The sequence below is a fragment of the Trachinotus anak genome, unplaced genomic scaffold (assembly GCF_046630095.1).
Source record: "Trachinotus anak isolate AG129_WGS33_773 ecotype Australia unplaced genomic scaffold, CSIRO_AGI_Tana_v1 ptg000021l, whole genome shotgun sequence".
NCBI lineage: Eukaryota > Metazoa > Chordata > Actinopteri > Carangiformes > Carangidae > Trachinotus > Trachinotus anak.
The window spans coordinates 27,948,213-27,970,592 of NW_027273872.1; positions in this window are offsets into that span (position 1 = coordinate 27,948,213).

Sequence of the window (22,380 nt, forward strand, 5' to 3'; positions counted from 1 at the left end):
AAGGCTAACACTCATTCAACAAGTCATAAAGGCTGTGTTTTCACAGAAGGTTTATCTTGGCTGTGGGCATTCATCTGTGAAGAAATTGGCACCTGTAAGTTAAAATACATTGTTTCTCAAAATGAACAATATTCTGTCTCAAACTTCTCTAACTGCTCTGACTCCCACTAACTCATTTAAAAACTAGCTTAATAACTAGTTTACTTTATTTTATTTTTTATATTTATTTTTTTCCTGAAGTTGGCAGAGAAGTTTATGTGTGTATGTGTGTGGCCTTTAGTGTGTGAGAGTGAGAGTGTGAACTCTTTGAGGAATGTGAGCAGCAGAGAGCTGAAGAGATGACAGATTCTCTGAGGAAGAGCTCGGCCCTTTATGACTCCAGACAGTGGAAGAAGTCCAGTCTGGGATTTCAGATAAATGAGAAAATGTGCGATGAGAATGTGGGAATGAATGAAAAGTGCTGAGATGTTTTGGAGACTGAAGAGTTGAATGAAAGAAGCATTAAGATTCTTTGCTAAAGTACAAGTAAATAAGCGTGAGCCGTACGATGTCAGCAAGTGAAGCAGATCAGTCTCTGACAGTTCCCAATGGAGTCTGGTCCGACAGGGTGGATATTTTCCCAGGTATCACACTGTTGCAACACATTTCTGTACCATACCTAACTAAGGCCAGTCTATAGTTTTCACCAGTATGTGTGAAGACTCTATTGGTCACATGTCCTACCTTCCTACTGGAGCATGTGTCTTCCCCTTTGCCTCAGTTCTCCTTTAGTTATGCTTTTTTTAATGTTTTGCATAAGACCTTGGTTTCCCCAGCTCCGGAGGACACGATGAGTCACAATAGAAGGTAAACAGTGAACCAACACTATGAGGTCTTTATGACCTGTACGTCTTGGAGTGTTAGTGAATGTCCTCGCAGGTCACTGTCATAAAGCCTCAGTAGCTCTACAGTCACAGTGGCTATGTCGCCCAGTGAACAGTGAACCAGCAACTCTTTTCTCTGTCATCTGTGAAGGTCATACTGCTGCTTTAATCCTATTGGCTCTTTTCAGTGGAGCTCAGTTGGCCTGAGTATCTCTCCATTTGTCCATCCCCGAGGCTGGCTTTCTACTGTGTCCTTGGACACTGTGCTCAGACTTCACAGCCAGTACAAGTGCCACAACCACACACACACACACACAAACACATGCATTCATGCACATACAGTGGCACATGTGCATATTGCTTACACACACATCCATACACAGATCAGCCATGGCCCTGGGGAGTGAGAGGTGTGAGCCAGAGGCATTTCTATCAACTACAGCTCTAACTGTTACTGTGTTTATTCCAGGACCAGTTTAACACCTTCTGCACACTGCCCACCCTCCACCTATCACTAGCCCACTGGGAGTGAAAAGGCAGGAGGGTGGTGGTTTTCTGTGCACTGAGCATGCTCTGTGCCACATGTAGTGGCTTGTATGACCCCCATGTGTGTGTCTATGCTGCTCCCAGGTGATCAGAGTTGGAGTTTGATTTTCTCTCCAAGATTACAAGATTGTTATCTCAGCAGATGGGATAAAAGAAAATGCTCCCCTTCTGCCCCAAAAAGGGGGCCCCTGACTGGGTGTTGGAACGAATTCCCTAGGGGGTCAATCCAGGCATATTTTAAAGCTGACTGACTTCACAAAAATCATGAAGTGCTAAACTGTAGTGTAACAGTAGCACAAGTAACAGAGAGTCAGCAAACTGAGTAGGAAACAGTAGGATGCATGTAAAATTTACAGTAACTTACATTAGCAACCACAAGCTACCAAAGTACACATACGCAAACACACACAAACACAAACACAAACAGTAGTTATTATAAATTAACCATTAGTCCTATTGAGGTTAATAACCTCTTTTTCAAGACCTGGCCGAGATCAGCAGAACAGCTCAAAACAAGTAGGTTCTGGCAGATCACAACATTACAATAAGAACAAGCACAGACTAACAAACATTTTCAAACGAAAAATAAAAAATAAAAAATTGATTTAAAAGCATTTAGTGAAATTAACTCAAATTAAATTTGAAGTCTTTCAGGAGCAGATTCCAGGCAGAAGGTGCAGCAAACATAAACCACCTTTTCTAAGCTCTTTACACACATTCGGGACTGAAACCATGAAAACATCCTGAGAGCGGTGTCCAGTGCTTTTCTTTGAAATACTGTATAAACAGGCGATGGAGCACGACTTTATCATACGTACCAGATTACAAGCCTGTTGGTGGCTAGAACCAGCCAACCCACCTGTGTAACTCACAGTTGAGAGTTAAGGCTTTATAAGTCATAAAATATAAACTTAAATCAGTAGGAGAAGTTCAGCTCTGTACATCTTGGCAGACAGTGAAATTATATTTGCTACTGCCCTGTGAAATATTCTAACTGTGTATTTTTTTAATATTTTGTATTGTTTGAATAATCTTTTTTGATTATAAAGCAGGTCTAGGTTCTATATTAATACTGTGAAAGTATCAAAGCCTCAGTTCACAGAGAAATGCACACAGCCTGTATTCAGAAAGGGAGCCTTAAAATCAGCCGTTAGGACTTCTGGAACTTTGTGATGTCCAAAGCCCAAAGTTTCGAGTGTCCAAACTTGCAGGATTTGGTTTACTTGAGTGTTTATGTGAAATCTGCTACATTTTTATTTGGACACAGTCAGCCAACTCACCGAACTGCTTTACATCAGAGAAGGGTTAAATATGGGACCTTCTCTGTGGAGCATCTGGCTGTTTAAATTCTCTAGTCATTACTTGTACAGATCAGAGTCTTATTGAGAGTTCAGTGAATATCAGAAATCAATTGACTGACCAAAACCCAGGTTGATTCAATAAGGTATATGTAATAGTTATATTAAGGATAACACTTGTGATGTATATAAAACGGTGTATTATGAGACTTGTGTGTCTTAGTTAATTGTTTTTCATGTAGTAACTGTGAAAGATATGAGATTTTAAATAAATATTACATTTACAATGAACATCTTTACCATAAAGAACATGTCAGGAACCTGTCTGTTACCTGCTGTCACATGACTGGTTTCAGCTCCAAAATATTTTTCTTATCCTTTGGTTGATCACTGCAGTTGGTCGCTGGTTGCACCAACAGCCATTTGGATGACAGGATGAGGAATGCTGCAAAGAAGTTGCGTTCATGGGCTCAGTGCACAGTGAACCAATGGTAACACACTGCATGTGGTTTTAAAAGCAACATGATGCTTCACTGCCAGAGTCAAAACACCCTGGAGACACCCTGAGAAGACAGTGGTTGTTTTTATTGTGTTGATGCCACACACACACACACACACACACACACACAATTGCAACCTTATAAAGCCTTTTAAACTGTAATCATCTTTTTTTCAAATTAAACTTTATATGAATCTTCAACTCTTGTTTCTTTTGTAACAATTACACTGCACTGTAATGTGGCTTTCAGACAGAATGCGGTTTGCAGAACTGCGCTTGCCCCCAGGTTCAGTGCACTGTTTGGGAGTCATGGAGGACCGAGCAAACATAGGTGGAGTTTCTAGCAGGACACGTTACCATGAAGCAGAAAGCTCCCACTGTGTTTAGAGCCTATCAGAGTCGGTCAGAGCACTAGTGAAACTTATAAAAACTTATAGTTGAGGAGTAAGATTGTAATGTTTAGCCTCAGGTCATGGTAAAGAAACAGGGATATAATATAAAGAAGGTTTATTTTGGGACAGTGTTGGCATGATGTGTTGAGTGAGTGATGTAGCTGGAGATGTATACACCACCATCATCCAAAAGGCAGCTTGTGCCAGACGGCAGAATATTGTTTACTGAATTTCCATCAGCTTCATCCCATTCAGTGAAGATAGTTTCCAATGGACCATGGGCAAAAGAGATCATTTCCATTGGATGGAACAGATAACAATGGCAAATGACATTTTAAATGGTCCACAGCATTATAGCAATTCTTCAAGTTCCTCTCCAGACAGATTTTAAACTATGTAAAAATAGGTTACTCTGTAATTTGATTAATATTTTGTTTAACATGGTTTTCCCACATAAAAAGTAAAAAGAAATAAAATAAAAATGGAAAACTGGGTTTGAAGCTCATCTACTCTACTTGCTCACTGAGAAATCTGGATCAGCCTTGTGACCCGCCCACCTCTGCTGCCTGTGCTAGATTGACAGGTAAAAGAGCAGAGAGTGTCAAGATGGTTAGAGGAGGAAAGATCAGAGAGACTCAGCTGTATGTTTGAGCTTCAGTCAGACCCAGGCTCAGGGCTCAGACTCAGTTTTTTAGCGTGTTAGCTTGTAACTGGCAGTGGCTGACACAGTGTTAGTGGTTGTGCAAATGCTAACTCTCGTTCCCTGTACTGACAAGGTTTTATGCCGTATGAATCCCCGGCTGTCTGAAACTGTTTTTATGAGACTGTCATTGGTTCACTGCAGTTCAAGGTGGAAACACTCAGTCATGGTGTTTCCTGATTATTTCACTCATCATCTGTCTTGTATAAATTATATAATATGGACAATTGATTTTCATCAGAGGGGTCTTTCATTTCTAACAGTATCACTTGACAGTGCTATGATATTGTCTGGTTCATAGCTTTGTCATCATACCTAAGCTATAATTACAGGGTAATTACATTTTTTTTATTTTTTTTTATTTATAAGCATTTAGGTCAGTCCTATTTTAATTATTAACAAAATGAATTATCAACAATGTTTATAAAAGCAAATGATTTGAACTGAACACCATTATAGTATGAACTCAAGAAGAAAGTTTTCAGTGCTCTACACTCCATTTCATGTTACTTCTCATACAGCTTATGGGATAGTATTTCATTACTGTTCATGAAGAGGTATACTCTATATACATATATATATATATATATATATATATATATATATATATATATATATATATATATGTGTGTGTGTGTGTGTGTGTGTGTGTGTGTGTATACACATATATATGTATATACATTATTATATAGAATATAGAACACATTCGTTTCAGTTCCTTACTTCTTGGTTATAGTTTTTAGCTCCACCTCCCTTCCATTCCATCTGCCCATGTCAGAAACCAACACCAGACACAAAAATAACAGGAAACAAGAAATTGTCAATGCTACATACTCTCCACTTTGTGCAAAACATGCTTGTAAATGAAACCTAAAATTCTATTATTCACACTTATTGTTACCTGCTTCTCAGGTGGTTTACCTGGTGTCTCTCTGCTGACAACTGAGAACTGATATTTTCTCTGCTTTGTCTAATCTCAGCGTAGTTTTATTTCCTTACGTTGACCCGTTTGTGTGTGAACACCAGAACATATAAAATCTAAAGAAATGAAACGACTAAGCACAATGTTTACACTGAACTGCCAGCACTGAACCTCCAGTGTAGGTCACAACAACAGGAGACACATGCTCTTGTCCAAACATTCGGAGAAGCTCCTCAGTGACATACAGGGGACAGGCTAATCTATTTCAACACCTTCATGTGAATGATGAAACACTTTTTTCATGAGGAAAAGTAAAAGAGCATTTTTTTTAACACAATAAGTGAAGATTATAGGATGGTGGAAATCTCTCATACACATTCTATAAAGATTGTATTGGGTGATTAAAAAAAATGCTAGGGTCACACTACTCTACACATTTTCTGAACAGAGACAGTCAAATTATAGGGCTTTGGACACCCCAAACACACAAATAAATCAGAATCAGAATCAGAATACTTTATTGACCCCCAGGGAGAAATTAGGTTATGTTACAGTTGATCCTTTAAGAAAAGAAATGTTGCAGCAAAGATTTGAGAATAACATAAGATGAAGAGGTAAAGATAAAAATGTAATATAAATAAATATAAATATAATATACAAATATACAATATAAATATAAAAATCTGTTGAGGAAAAGTTGTGATGATTCCTCAGTACTGATGAGTTATTCAGTTGTTGAGCATATAGCATATCAAGAACTACATAAAATACATGACAATAATTGGCTGTAAATTTTCCTGCAGAATTTCACCATCTCTTGTGGAAACTATGTCACCTCTGACCCTGTAAAAGCAAGTTTGTTGATTCAGCGCTCAAAATGTCTGCAGAGTGATATGAAAATAAAAGTGCAGCTATTTGGATCTGAGACAAAAATAGAGCTTGTAGAGCAAGAGCTGCAAAACGTCTCCAAATGTGGAAAATAGACTCTAATCTTGCTTCCTTAGATTGATGAAGGGCCAAAATACTCTGAGCCATTTAACATCCATGTCACTGGATTATGACCTACTGTAGATAGTCTGAGGGATTTTCCTCAGAGAAGTATGAGAATGGTGAGGTTAACATTTCTCTGTCTCTGTGGTTTTAGTGTAACAACTGCACCACTCTTACAGGATGTGTTCAGTCCTGATTATCATGAGCTATCGGTGGCTGGACAGGGCAGATACTGTCAAACCTTAATACAGAGATGGCTGGAACTCAATCTTGCTTCAACCTATATTTTAGGTCATGAAATCTTCATTCACTGTTACAAATGCTCAGTGTGGAAGAGCTTTCCTGGAAAAAAAATCATATAAAACTGGAGGTGAAAATCAAACCCGTACAATGGCTGACAGTTGCGAAACTTAGTCAGTTAAGAATGTGTGATTGATGTGTGCTGAGATGATGAACTTTTTTCTGATACCCTCCTATGAGTGCACTGAACTGAGGAATCCCTTCTAATTTCATGTATACTGGTTATACAATGACAATAAAGGTTGTTCTATTCTATTCTGAGCAGAAATGTGACAAATGAGCTGGAGATCTAGGAAACTGAGACCATTTTTTTCTGAACTTATTAGGACCACAATATTTGACAATAAATGGACATTTTATATAAGTACTATGTTGCACTCGTTACATAGATTTATAACATTACATACATTTAAAGCAACAAGTAAGTCTAATTGCAATGCTCAATATAGCAATGTAAATATGATTACATTTAGGTATAATATTTACCATTATTCTGTCCTCACTCTCGCGTGTCTGAACAAGGCTAGACAGACAGTGTACAAAAACTCAGCCAAACCGTCTTCAGGTATATGGTTTTTACTGATGCCGTTTCTGTAAAACTGAACAATACAGAACAGAATTTACTTACATACAATAGATAAACATACATAAAATACTGACACTGTAAACATGTGCAGAATCACTTTTTACAAACAATACTTACGGACAAATCTACTCCAAGGCTGAAACGTAAGGAAACACTGCACACTGCAGGCTGCTAGGCTTAGACTGCTAGCACATGGAGGAGGGAAAAATGAAACTTAAGGAAAACAAAACTTAAAATAGTGACCTATACCAAAAGTCACCAGTAGGTGGCAACAAGAGCAAGGGATCAGCACAACCATGTTACCCATGTTAGCTCAGTTTGATGCTAACATTTGAAAAAGTTATTTTATAACTCACTCATGTATTAAGTACTGGTTACTTTGCAGATTGTAATTTCATGTAATTTTTAAGAACAAATTATGATGCATTTTATAGATCTATGCAACATCATATAAAATTGAAGTTTAACCTTCATTCCTGATGTTTGAAATATCAGCTCAGAAAACAATAACAACATCTGTTTGACAGCTGTTTTCCAAACTATTTGCTGCACCAAACTGCTTCACTCAACTTATTCTAACATTTAAACGCAGCTCATATCTTAATGCCTCCATAGTAATAATAATACAATCACAGCATTGTAACATCTAAAAAGGGCCATTCTTCAAATTTTTTTTTTTTTTTTTGTATTTTTACTTCAATACCATTTCTAACGCAGGACTTTTACTTTTAGTGGAATATTGTATTTTACATTATGGTTACTTTTATGTATAAAGAGCAATAAATGATTTTAAAAAACTGCTTCTTGCACTTCTGGTATAACCAGAATATTTGTACTAAAATTTGTGCCCATTATTCTGATAGATGTTGAGATATTTCAGTGGATAATTGAAAAATCTTGACCTGCTGTGATGCCGGATGTAAATTCTGAGGATTACCACAGTCAGCAGGATTCATCTTCTGGGGGCCACATCTGTATAAAATTTCATCAAAATACAAAGATAAACTGTTTTTATACAGAACAGAGCGGCTCAATAACACTGAGCACAGAATACAACAAGTATCCATGGGCTGCTTTTAAATGCTGTTACATCCCTGTTACAAATTCAAAAATAAGACTGCTCTGCAATACACTCTCTCTCTCTCTCTCTCTGCCAGATTCATTCATAGGTTGACACATCTGGATTTGCTAGAACTGCAACTGCACAGTGGAAATAATGTTTAGTTGTGTGTGTGTGTGTGTGTGGGTGGGTGTGTGTGTGTGTGTGTGTGTGTGTGTGTGTACTTGTACTTGCTACATAGTAAGGACCAAAAAAAGGATTTTACTAACAGAGTGAGGACATTTTGGGAAAGTGAGGACATTTTTGCCGGTCCTCACTTTTTGAGACACCTTCAAATCACATTTTGAGGGTTAAGACTTGGTTTTAGAGTTATGGTTAGAATTAGGTTTAGGTTAAGGTTAGGGTCAGGGTCAGGGTTAGGCACTCAGTTGTGATGGTTAAGGTTAGGGTAAGGGGCTAGGGAATGCATTATGTCAATGAGTGTCCTCACAAAGATGGAAGTACAAGTATGTGTGTGTCTGTGGGTGAGTGTGTGTGTGTGTGTGTGTGTGTGTGTGTGTTATAGCAAACAATTGCTTTGACTTTCAAACTATTGGCAGTAAAATTACCAAAACACTATTCAGGAGTGCAGAACGCAGCTTATTCAAAAACCACTCACAACCACAGACTAAAGGAGAGGTGTGTGATTCTGTCCAGCTCTGCCAGGAGTTTTTCATGAGTTTTCTGTTGGTGGTGGCAACTCTACAATGCCGCATGGAGGTTGGCGTTTCACTCTGTAAAAGTTCTTAGCTGGAAAACTGTAGGAGGCTCAGGGAGGAGAGGAGAATGATTGAAAGAGGCGAGGAATAAATAGGTCACAGCTGTTCTCTATCTTTTCCCAAACCCCCCTTCCCCTTTCAAGCACTCCAGCCAACCTACCCCAGCCCACCTCCTCAGCAATCCCAGCACCCCAACACACACCATACACAACAAACTGGAACTGTCTGCTGAGCCCCAGACCTCATGTTTCATGTGTTTATTTTCTCGGTGCAGGGGGAAAAAGGGAAAAAAAAGAAATTTCACATTCCAGAGGACACATGATCTGCTGGTCTTGGGACTACGGGGGGGAGGAGGAGGAGTAGGAGGAGGAGGAAGGACAACATTTGATTTTTATCAGTGCAGTGCTTTCTTCAATGATGGGAACTTGTGTCAGCACATGGATATGATTTAACTACATTTTACACAAGCTTAGTTCAACTAAAAGTGAGGCAAGCGAGTTTCTGCAGTTTAGAGACAACAAGATGCTTATTGTTTAACGTTTATGATACTGTAAATCATTTTTAGATATGTAAAAGCTTTCATCCAGAAACTCAAATAAACATCTTAAGTACATTCTGTGAGCTCTGTGTTTTCAGACTCCCTTATCTTAGACAATGCACCAAAACCCTAATAATCCAGAGATATCCTTTTTAGGTTCTCGAAAGAATCTGGATCATATCCAGAGATTTTTTTGAAAAAACATCTTATAATGCTGTGATTGGAGCATGCCCAGTCCAGATTTTATCATATATGGGTGTTAGTTTGAAACATCTGGGCAACTACATCTCTGGATTCTGTGGTATTTTGTGCAGTGACACTGGAAGCAAGGGGCACCTAGCCTGGCTTTATTCATAGTTTAATATACATCTACCAACACCTTCAAAACTCAAGTGCAAGTTCAAGTGCAGCCTGCAGTCTTTGCTGCATGTCATTCCTTCTCTCTCTCCCCTGATGTTCCTGTCCATTTATACTGCCACTGTAAAATAAAGCAGTAAAAAAAAAAATTTAACTCAATTCAATTCAATTCAATTCAATTTTATTTGTATAGCGCCAAATCATAATATACATTATCTCAAGGCACTTTACAGGGTAAGGTCAAGACCTTACTTTGTTACAGAGAAAAACCCAACAGTTCCCACAACGAGCAAGCGCTTGGCGACAGGGGGGAGGAAAAACTCCCTTTTAACAGGAAGAAACCTCCAACAGAACCGGGCTCAGGGTGGGCGGCCGTCTGCCTCGACCGGTTGGGTTTAGGAGAAGATAGAAAGAGGGGGAGGGGGAGGAGAGGGGAGAGAAGAGAGAGAGAGAGAGAGAGACCAGGAACAGCTGTGTAGGTAATGGTGTTATCAATAATAATGATGACAGGTAACAGTGGTTAATAGTAATGATGAGTAGTGGTGGATCTGGATCCTGCTGCTCCCGAGGCAGAGATACCTGCAGAATGAGGACAGAGAGAGGGAGAGAGAGGAGAAGCACAAACTACGGGAGAGAGGGAACTCAGTAACATGTTGTATGGTATATGATCCAGATTCTTGCAAGAACCATTTTGGTGCAGTGTAGGTGGTTTCCACCAATGACCATCAGGCTATATTCCAAAGTTTGATATCATTAAGATGTCTGGCCAGGAGGTGGTTGTTGTAATCTTTACTGGAGAGACCAACTTCCATCTGCCCATCAGCTAATCAAGGTACTTTATGAGCCTTTCGTTCATAGATCTGAAAAATGATGCAATATTGCCTATGTAGCTCCTGGGTGGGGGGAAGGCTCTCACCTAACCGTAGTTTGATGCCCTGAACTACCTGCCCCTCTTAGCATTACTTTGTAAGCTGTCATGATGTAAGATGGGGGTGATGGCACTGCCCATAGCAATTCCAAATTCCAGCTGTTGCCATCCTGACGTGTACAGTGCAAACCACGTGTGAAGGTTGTTTAAGCATTTGGTGATGATGTTTCTGACACACTTCGGGATGTGAAAAAAAACTCCATCTATCCTCGTGTGCAGCACTAAGCTGTACACATTAGCCAGGTCTAGGCCGGACAGGCAACAGGAGATCAGGAGCTGCTGTTGGCTGGACCGTTGACTGGGGATCATGAGCAGATATCTGCCAGACCACTGACTGGGGGTCAGTAGCATGAGCCAGCGAGGCTGCCGAGTGGGAAGCAGGAGCAGATGTCAGCCAGTCCACTGACTGGAGATTAGGAGTATGGGTCAGTTGGACTACCGACTGGGAACCAGAAGCAAACGTCAGCAAACTTGCCTTAAAGTAATTACTCTTTGGGATGTAGCACGAATTTAAGAAACCTTTTTTTTAAGAAATTGGACATGCTTTGTTGCAAAAGAGACTATACTCTCCTGTCTGAACAACAACAAAATATCAGTATTATAGTTTTAATAGATTCTCTTTGGAGAAATTTCCTTGACGAAAGTTGCAGCTCTTATTTTCTTTGACAGTTATGGCTGTGCCTCTCCCAGTGCATGGTGCTGATGATGCTGAAAAACGAAGCCAACACAGAAGAACTAAAAGCTGCAGTTCCTTTAATGACCACTAGAGTCTGGCTCCAACAGTGAGGCAGTCCCCATAGACTCCCATGTTCAAATGTCCAACTTTACAGCAGAAATAAACATGTTTACAGCCTGGTACAAAAAACAGTTTCCTCCTTCATGACAACTGCACAGGGCTGATTTTTTTTATATAACTCACCTGTTTATGTTTTATTAAGGCTTAAAGTTATGCATAATTGAGGATGGGACACTTTGAGTGACAGGTGGGTGAGCGTATGCTTGCCACAAACGAGCATGCACCAAAGTCTTGGCTCCACACGTGCCCCACCTCTTGGCCCATTTTTGAATTTGCCAGGAGATAAGTGGAGCATTTCACCATTCAATCTGGTAAAAGTGGAGGAATCTTCTTGAAAAAAATCTGTGATGATATTGCTAGAAACAACCAATTTTGGTGAAGGACCTCCCCCAGTTTGTGGGGTTTTGCTGATGCATCAGTTTTGGCTTTTGATAAAAGACTAAAAGACTAACCCTAACCCAACCCTTCCATTTCCTACTGACCTCTTCAGCTGTCCGCAGTCCTCCATAGACCATATTCATGCAGCGGCCATTCTCCTCTGACATCACGCTCAGGGTGGGAAGCTCAAATTCTGCCACCAAAAGGCCATTGTGCCCAGGTTATAATTCATACAAACATAGGGAATCTGACACATCGTTCTCATTTCACAGCTTCCCAATCAATCAGCAACTGAAAAAGCAATGGATAGTGAAAATCCGGAGGGACATTGGGCCATATCTCAAGCTAAAACAACATATTTGCTAAGCTGCCATTAGGCAACAGCTAATGTGAGAATTTAACCACTTCCTAACTAAATTTACTGCTTGATTGTGTTACATGATACAACAGGAAAGACGTAAAGAAAAATATCACTGCAGACCCCGGACATGTTGAATTAAGCCTGGAAGTAAAACTCACTGAATGTAATCAAATTTGCAATGTGACGTGAGCTACCTCTTTGTCTTTTCACCTGACTAGATGAATAGTTTGGTTCAGTTGGTAACAGTATGTGTCATATATATCTTATTGCTGACTTAACTCGTTACCTGAACGTTGTATGACAGCTGGTTTTTACCATAGACTGTACGTTGTTTAGCAAACTAGGGTATGCCTTCGCCCTGACAGTGGTGGTACTGCTGTCCTCAACTCTGACTGAAATCAAAACAAATCTGTCTGTGATATGTCACTTGCTTCCCGACTTTGTCATTTAACATTACCTTGTAACGTGATCCCTATCAGAAACAAGCGGAATAGCAGCCATTCATTTCAGAACAAAAATAAACATTAAAAAGTCTGTCATATCACTGTATTATTGATGCAGGTCAATCATGAAAGTACATCACATTAGTTAATGTTTAACGTTTGCTGACTTGAACTGACAACTTTAGTAGCACTAACAATTAAATTTATGTTAATTGCAAACTTCACGTGCACTAGCATGAGATGAATTTACAGTTTCCAGTGTGGGCTTACCTTCAACATGTGAATATAAGATTCAATCCAGATGCTGTATCCCTTTCTTTAAATCCTTTTGGGGATCCTTGCAAAGTCATCAGTCCATTTTTCAATTTGGTCAAATGAAATTGACATTAAAGAGGCATCCCACCCTGAGCATGACGTCAGAGGAGAATGGCCGCCATGTGAATATGGTCTATAGGGTTTATTATTGATCATACTGGTGATCGATTTCCACACTGACAGTTTGTTTGTTTGTGTTGGTGCTGTTCAATTTAACTGACAGAAATTGTCTCTGCTCTGCATGCAACTGTCACACTGCAGTGAGGTCAAGTTGGGTTTTTGTCCTGCCTCCGTGTCTTGTCTTGTCATTTCCTGTTTTATTTTGAAAAGTAACTCTCCTCTCATTTCAGGTCACTTGCCCTTCCTCGTGTGTCTCCGTCTGATTGCCTGTTGAGTGTTTCCACCTGGCCCTTGTTACCCTGTGTATATGAGTCTATGTCTCCCTTTGTCTTGTGCCAGTGTGTTCGTCTTCGTCCATGTCTGCGTGCATTCACTCCAGCCTTACCACAGTCTTGTCACAGTCCTGTACCCAGTCGCATTTGGTTTTTGTTCCAGTTCCTCCAAGAAGAGTGATTTTCAGTTGTAAGTTTCATAGCGTAGTGCCTCCAGTTTTCAGGAGAGTTTTTTTTGTTGGTTCAACTTCTTTTGTTATTTCTTTTGCCTCCGTAGCGGGAGTGATTTTCTGTTTCTATAAACGTTTCATAGTCTTTTGTGTTTTCCTCCTTTAGTGGAGCGATTATTATTTTGGTACCTTTTGTAGCCACGCTTCTCCCATAAGGAAATATAATAGAGCTAGTTTTCATAGCCTGCTTCTGTTACTCGGTCTCGGAGGATTCGTATCTGATTCTTGCAATAAAGACTTTTATTGAAGAAATTCTGCATCTGCATCCTGTGTCCTAGCCTGGGTGTGACAGCAACAGTGTAAGCTTCTTATTTCTTTATCTCTAACAATAATTTCTTTTCTTTTGGTTTTCATCATCAGAGTAAAGTGTGCTGTAATCTTTTCTAAAGGAAAGTGGTTGTACACATTCAAAGATGGTATGTGACCCTAAAAAGACCATAAGTTTCTAGAATCAACTACTGAACTGAAAGGTTAAAGAGAAAATATGACAGACAAAATAAGCATAATTAGTATTACCTGGGTAATTGAAAATAAAAATTAAAAACTGTTCACAATCGTCTATTGCCTCACAAATTCAATTCAACCCACATTCCCTTCAGTCACTGATGAGAACTCAATTTCAGTCCAAACAGAACTGATAAACCACCATGGGAATGGCAATTGTTCCTCCTACCATGCTGTTGAGTGCAATGATTGTATGTCCAGGTCTTCAATCTTCTGCATGCACTTGTATCTCTAAATCTGCTCTGGGCTGTAGCTCACCATTAAACGTCAGAATGTATCCAGACTCAACTCCAGAGTCCAAAAAACCTACAAGCTAAGGTCAGAACTCACATTCTGATTTCTGATTTGGAATCGTACATCTTATCATAATCTATATTGCTAAAGAATAAAAATTCAAACTAATAAAACATTGCAATGAGAATACAGTTTGTCTCAAGTCACCAGGGGACTAAAGGTTACTAAATTAACCTTGAATTCAAAGTTTACAACAATATAAGATACATTCCCTCTTTCATTCCTTCATTCACATAGCAATTGGCATAAAATAGCTACATCATTATCAAATACATGTGTGCTTTGCCATATAATGGTGGCTTAAAATTTGTATTGTACAAACTATGAGCAACAGACTTGTGCTGCGTGAACCGTGTCATGGTTACATGCACAAAACATTTGAACAACAACAAAAGTACAGTCAAGTGTGCTTAAAATGACAGATTAATTAACAGATGTGCAAGGTTTAAATACATCCGCTATAGTTTTATACAGAATTGTACAATGGTTCATTCCCAGTTCAAGATAACATGGCTAACACTATTTTGTCAAGTTTAAGCAACTTGTGTAACTTTTTATCGACAGGCTATCGTTATCACTTGTCACAGTGACTACTCTCTTCCGTGCTGCAGGTCAAAAGGAAACCGACACCACAGCTCTCGCCAGGTCACCAGAAAGGACTGCTACATGATTGGCTGACCGATCTCAGTCTCTCAAACACATATAGTCTTTTAGACTGAGTTGTCTATTTGTTATTCCTAATTGTGCATTTATACCGAAAGTTGTATTTGTTTGTGTTATTTTCTATATGTTCTAAAAATTATTTGTAGATGAATAGATTTCTGAACAGTTTTATATGCTGATTCTTTAACCTGGGTTACAGTGTTGCTTACCAACCATCATTGCTTTGCAGGTGGATGGACATCATAAGACCAGGCACAGCCAAAGCCAGTGTCACTCAGGCTTGTAAAGCTAAAAGAGGCACAGGAGTTAAGACCTACAGTATGTTTTTCTGCCCAGCTGTACAAGTAAGTAACTTGCACGACTTTGGAGCTGTATTCGAGATGTGTGCATGTCATATGGCTGAAACAGTAGTTTCAAAAGTGAACTGGGAATCTCTCTGTTAAAGTCCAGTCCAGTGTGTTTTGTTTCATTTCAGTGTTGACTGAAGGATACCCACCCACTTGACACTTCCACTTCACCATCACATCACAAAATGAGAAATATTTACTTACGTAAATTGATGTTGATTGTGGCCCACTCCTGCACATTGTCATCCTTCACATAATTGCTGGTAACAATGGAGGTTTCATTATAACAAAGAAAATCCACAGTGACAGAAGATAAGCCGGGGGGGGGGGGGTGTATGTTTGTTATGGCAGGGTGGGCTGTGGCCTGTGGGTTGGTGGAGATTAAAAATTCCTCATCCTGAGCCTTCTATGATTTGGGGAGATTTAAGTTTCAATTTGAGAGCCTTCAGATCAGCTTTGGGAAGCCTTTCAGATGGGGTTGGAGGAGAGATGGTGGGAGGGAGGCAGAAGAGGCTTCTTGAGAGCTTCCACTTTGGATCAGATTTGGTTAAATCACATGAGACACACATAGAGGAAAATTGGGAAGAAAACAGTAACAGAGGAGAGACAGGCACAGTGGAGGGCATGAAGACAGGTGATTGAGGCTGTGTTGGTTTACTGTAGGAAGGACTGCTGAGGGGAGTTTTGACACCTTGTTAGAGCAGATATTTCAAACCCCACTAAGCTCTGTTTGTCTGTATAAGAACAGTGAGGTTTGCCCATTTTCCATCTATTTCAATTTAATACAGAATTTTTCCATTATTTAAAATTTTCTGTTTTGCCCCTATATAGAACAATATTATAAGCTCCTCTCCTCTGACTTGTTTTACTAAAGCCATAGATGCTGCACATACTGTCAAATATTGAGTGCATTCAGAAAGTATTTAGACCCATCGCTGTTTTCACATTGTTTTGTTTTTTTGCAGCCTAATGCTAAAATCATTTAGTTTCATTTTTCCCACATCAATCATCAAGTGAAAACAAAATGTATTAAAGAGAAACAACTGAAATATCACATCGACATAAGGATTCAGAACCTTTACTAAGTTGAAGCACCTTTGACAGTGATTACAGCCTCCACTCTCCTTGGGTTTGACAAGACAAGCTTTGCACATCTGGATTTGGGGACTTTCTGCCATTCTGTCTCTGCATACCCTCTCAGGCTCTGTCAGGTTGGATGGGGAGATATTCAGGTCTCTTCAGAGGTGTCCAGCTGGGTTGTCCTAAAGGCCGGGAACACACTTGATGCGTGGCAGCTGTGGAACGTCTTGGGTTTTTTTTTGTTTTTTTGTTTTTTTTTTAGATCAGATATATGTACTTTATGCAATCAGTAAAGAATTGACACAACACTTTGATTCTCTAAATATTAATACAGCATTTCCAGAATCACCTGATGAAATCAAGTTACAGAATGAAGAAATAGAGGGGCCAATGATTTCAATGAAGTTCTATTGCAAATTTGATAAACATGTAAAGATCTCAAAAACAAAAGTAATGGACAAAAAGCCTGTCCAATGGCATCAATGTCATATACTGAAAAGATACAGTCTACTTAGTTTTGAGAGCTTTGGTCATCTGTTTTTTGTCAAATTAGTTTATAAATGTATCAACAGTTTATCCCCAGAGTCTTTCTCCAGATATATTCCAAGGCGAGTACAGACAGTAACAGACCACATTGTAGAACAAAATATGGACAGCTCTCAGGTGTAAATGGAGTCTCAGGCTGTGCCATGGTCATATGAAGCCTGCAGGAAGTATATATGTACACACAGCCCAGTTTCCAAATAAATTGGGACACTGTCTAAAATGTAAACCATCATGGATGCTGGCTTTTGAACTGTGCACTGATAACAAGCTGGATGGTCCCTGTTTTTTTGGTTTTTGTTATGCTGTCACACATGTCGAAAACTGGGCCGCACAGACATGACAAAGAGGGGGCTGCACACCAATGAACCGATTAACAAATGTTTTATAAAAAAAAAAAAAAAAAAAAAAAAAAAAAGGACAACAAACCTAAGAAAAGAACTTAAACTAACAATGGCATGTGTAATCTGTAGGAGTGCATGAGTGAAGCAGGGTATGCAGCAACAGAAACAATACAAACCTAACGCCAACCAAAATCCAAGTGGTGTCTCAGGGAGGAGAGGAGAAGGAAGAACTGAGTTCCAGCAAAGTTTTAACAGCCCTGGCACACAGGGCCCAGGTGTGCCACCTCTAGTTCCTGCAGAAGGAAACAATCAGACAGGAAGCAGCAGATACACAGGGTGGAGAGGGTCATCACACACAGCATACATCGTTTTCTGCTGAGACACTACAGCACATTCATTTAACAGCATTAATCAGTTAATCAGTCAAATGCACAAATTGAACTTTACATCTACTTTGCAGTGCACACATGCAATACTGTGCTTACGCACACTTGCAAACACACACACCTGTATAGTTTCACCTGGGTAGTTATGCTGAGACTAGCACACACACTCAAGTGCAGACAAAAACTGCAGTGTTGAGCCTGAATCTTGTGCACGCTTATGTTGTGCAGAGATGAGAAAACAGGAAATTGGTAGCTTCTTGTTCCCATCTGCCAAGCTTCTACTGCTAATTGAGCATATGCTTCCCCCCCATAGTAGCTCATTAGAGAGGGAGAAAAGGGGAGGAAGGGGGACAGAGGCAGAGGAGGGTTAGAAGAAGTGAAGGAGGAAGGAGAAGTGATTGAAAGACAGAGAGCAAGAAAGAGAAAATAGATGACAGCAGGGGGAAGAAACAAGAGAGATGTGAGATTGCCTTCAGGTGGTAAACTCTGCTGAAACTGTGAAGCCCTGTGGCGATGCAGAGAATTACACACACACACACAGTCATGTCTCCATGACTTCAGAGCACATTACATTGACTTACATTCATTTCCTGGAGACTTACTCCAAGTTAAACATAAAAACTATTAACCGATAACTGATAACCTAAACCCTTTCTAACCGAAATGACACATCATTCTAACCCTAAACCTAAGTCTGAACCCTCAAATAGCCATCTCTACCCAGGTTTTGTCACCACGGGGACATGAGTCCCCAGGTTGAAGTCCATACCACGATATAAAAACGGCACACTGTCCCCTCCTGAAGCTGTTCCATCTGTGTATGGATATTGTAAAATTCTTTGAGTGGTCCCTAAAATTAAGATTAAGTTGATCAGAGGTTAAGGTGTTCAAACTTCCAAAGACCTCTGGCAAGCATGTCCAGCAAAATATATATTATTTTTTTGGGCATTTGCAGTCTTAGTTAGCTTCGGTAAAGTCCCCAACAAGCTCTGCCAATTATTTCAGTGTCATTGTCAGCCACCATTCTTCTGGGTTCCCAACAGTGGCAGGCTAGCCAGATAGCATTACAATCCACACGGCACCAAGAAATACTTTATTGGTTCATAATAATGACAGCACCTTGGGCCTGCTATCCCAATCACCACAAATCAAATTTTGATTGGTTAATTTTGTTGTCACTCTTTATTTATTGTGTACACTTTCTATGAGCAGAGCCTGCAACCAAGGAGGCCCTGAAGCCCTGGGGGCCATGGAAAGCTAAGAAGAAAGAAGCAAAAGCAGAGGCAGCACATCCAATTCCTTTTTTTTTAATTTTATGAATAATTGCAATAACTTGCGAATTATTTTAACAATAACATTATACTTACCAACTTGCACTGTTTTGTGAACTACAAATTACACCTTTCAAAAGCATTAGGGCCTGTAGAGAAGGCCCTGAAGTCCTGACAGACTTCCTCTGATAATTACAGCTGTAATTATCACTGGGGTGGTGATGAAAAATGACCCACATCCGTGCTCTCGATGGAAATAAAATTACTGACCAGCACAATTAAAATCACCCCACCTCCCCTAGAGACAAAAATGCAGTTCAAATGGGGCTGAAGAGTGTACAGACGCCAACACGACCAAATGAACAGAAATAAATCATTCAACAGTGAGTAAGAATACTTGATAATGACAAACCTACCAGTGTCCAGAAGACTCTACAAGGTGCATATGACCCCTCAGCTTGTCAGAGGAAATGTGCCTTCAGTGAAAAATATTAGTAAAGCTGGGGCCCTTGAACAGTCATCAGCTGCCTGTGGAGAGGACACCAGAGAAAAAAGTAAAGATGGAGCATAAAGCTCTAATCTTTGTGGATCGTTTCATCCATTGAAACCAAAGGTCATCGTTTATTTTATGCGTGATTGTTCCACAACATGAATTGTGTGTCTATCATTGTAACAACGACAATGAATGTCGTACTTATTCTAACAGAAACCTGTCCCTAAACCTAACCAAACCATGAGCATAAGCTTACCCTCACATTTATTACTGGAACCGTGATTATGACAGGCTGCTACACCTGCCAACGTGGGTCCTGTCAGAGGGTCAGTACAAACCATCTAGATAGTTGTTAAGGTCGGAGGCCATGTTATATTTGTTATATTATATTACACGTCTAAAATGTACCATTCACAGGAGGTTACAGTGAACAGGGTTCTCCTTTAGAGGAACAGCTCAGAAATGTCTCCAGTGCAGGAGCAAGAAAGCACAGATGAGTAGCTCATTATGTGTCAGTTCAACTACAGAGCGCTCACTGCTAATGGTGGTTTGACCTTTACAGGCAGCACGCAGATAAATCAAGAAATATAATAAATCCTAATTGTAAAAATAACTATACGCATTTTGGAGCATTAAAATTTACAGGAAGGATGTAAAGGACCATTTGTTGCATCTAAATGTCAACAAGAAGTAACAGGCAGGAGGCTCTCCTGTCACCCCTCTGTAACACTCTGTGTCAAATGGCATTTAGTCCCATGGCACATCTGCAAGTGCTCCTGCTCCAAGTGTACTTACACACATACACACACCCTGAAATTGAGCTAGAGACATACACACAGGTCTAATGGTGTATTTGTCAGACAAACACAGGGAAAGACACAAAAAGCTTGCCAGCACGCCGCTTCTGTGAGGTCAATGTGTACAGTTTTTTTTTTTTTTTTACATGTGTTTCATTAAAAACATAAAAACCAGAAACACAAAAATAGCTCTGAACAGTATATGAGGTTTTAAAAGCATAAGGCATCTTCATCATCCTGGAGCTTTTCAGCAGCTTGAATTCTGCAGGAAATGTGCATGTGTTTAGTTTTTTTTTTTTTAAGCTCACGCTGGTGGAACATCTTTAATGACACACAGCGACCTAATACTCCAGGGTGGAATGTATGCATAGCTTAATGCCACATTTTGTTTTGCACATGGATATTAAAGCCATATGTGGTGCTGCTTGTTTTTACATAGTCTATAAAAAGACACTTTCTTGACTTTGCGGGGCCGCTGGCAAGTTGACTCGCTTGGAAAGGATCAAGCATGAGAAAGAGACGAGTTTGCATCATTCCTTTAATCTGAGTTTTAGGGAGGGGGTTGGAGAGAGGACAAGGGTGGAGTGGGGGGGTGGTGGAAGAAAGAACGAGCCAACAACAAAGGGAGAAAATAACAGAGGGAAGAAAGGAAGAGGGGAGAGAAAACAAGGGAATAACAAAGGGGGAAAAAATACTTCTAAACTGAGCGTGGAGAAACACTCAAATGTAATCGCATCTATCCTCAGAGAGGACACACATAGAGTACAAACACACTATTAATACACACCACACTGCCTTCCCACTATCTACTCATCTAAAATAAAGGAAATATGAACTTATTCCTCCTCAGGGGGACGGTTTTTGTTTTATTAAGCAGGTGAACATACTGTTTTTGTCTGTGATAATATTGGAACAACACTGTTTTCTTTGAAACTGAACACCACAGGATTCATTCAATACCACACCACACCATACCACACCATACCATACCATACCACACCATACCATACCATACCACACCATACCATACCACACCATACCACACCACACCACACCACACCACACCATACCACACCACACCACACCACACCATACCATACCATACCATACCATACCATACCATACCATACCACACCACACCATACCATACCACACCATACCATACCACACCACACCACACCACACCACACCACACCATACCATACCACACCATACCATACCACATCACACCACACCACACCACACCACACCACACCATACCATACCACATCACACCACACCACACCACACCATACCATACCACATCACACCACACCACACCATACCATACCATACCACACCATACCATACCACATCACACCATACCACACCACACCACACCACACCATACCATACCATACCACACCATACCATACCACATCACACAACACCATTACCGACACAGCTGTTCCTGGTCTCTCTCTCTCTCTCTCTTCTCTCCCCTCTCCTCCCCCTCCCCCTCTTTCTATCTTCTCCTAAACCCAACCGGTCGAGGCAGACGGCCGCCCACCCTGAGCCCGGTTCTGTTGGAGGTTTCTTCCTGTTAAAAGGGAGTTTTTCCTCCCCCCTGTCGCCAAGCGCTTGCTCTTTGTGGGAACTGTTGGTTTTTTTCTGTAACAAAGTAAGGTCTTGACCTGACCCTGTAAAGTGCCTTGAGATAATGTATATTATGATTTGGCGCTATACAAATAAAATTGAATTGAATTGAATACCATACCACATCACACCACACCATACCACACCATACCATACCACACCATACCACACCACACCATACCATACCACACCATACCATACCACACCATACCACACCACACCATACCATACCACATCACACCACACCATACCACACCACACCATACCATACCACATCACACCACACCATACCATACCACATCACACCACACCATACCATACCATACCACACCATACCACACCATACCATACCATACCACACCACATCACAC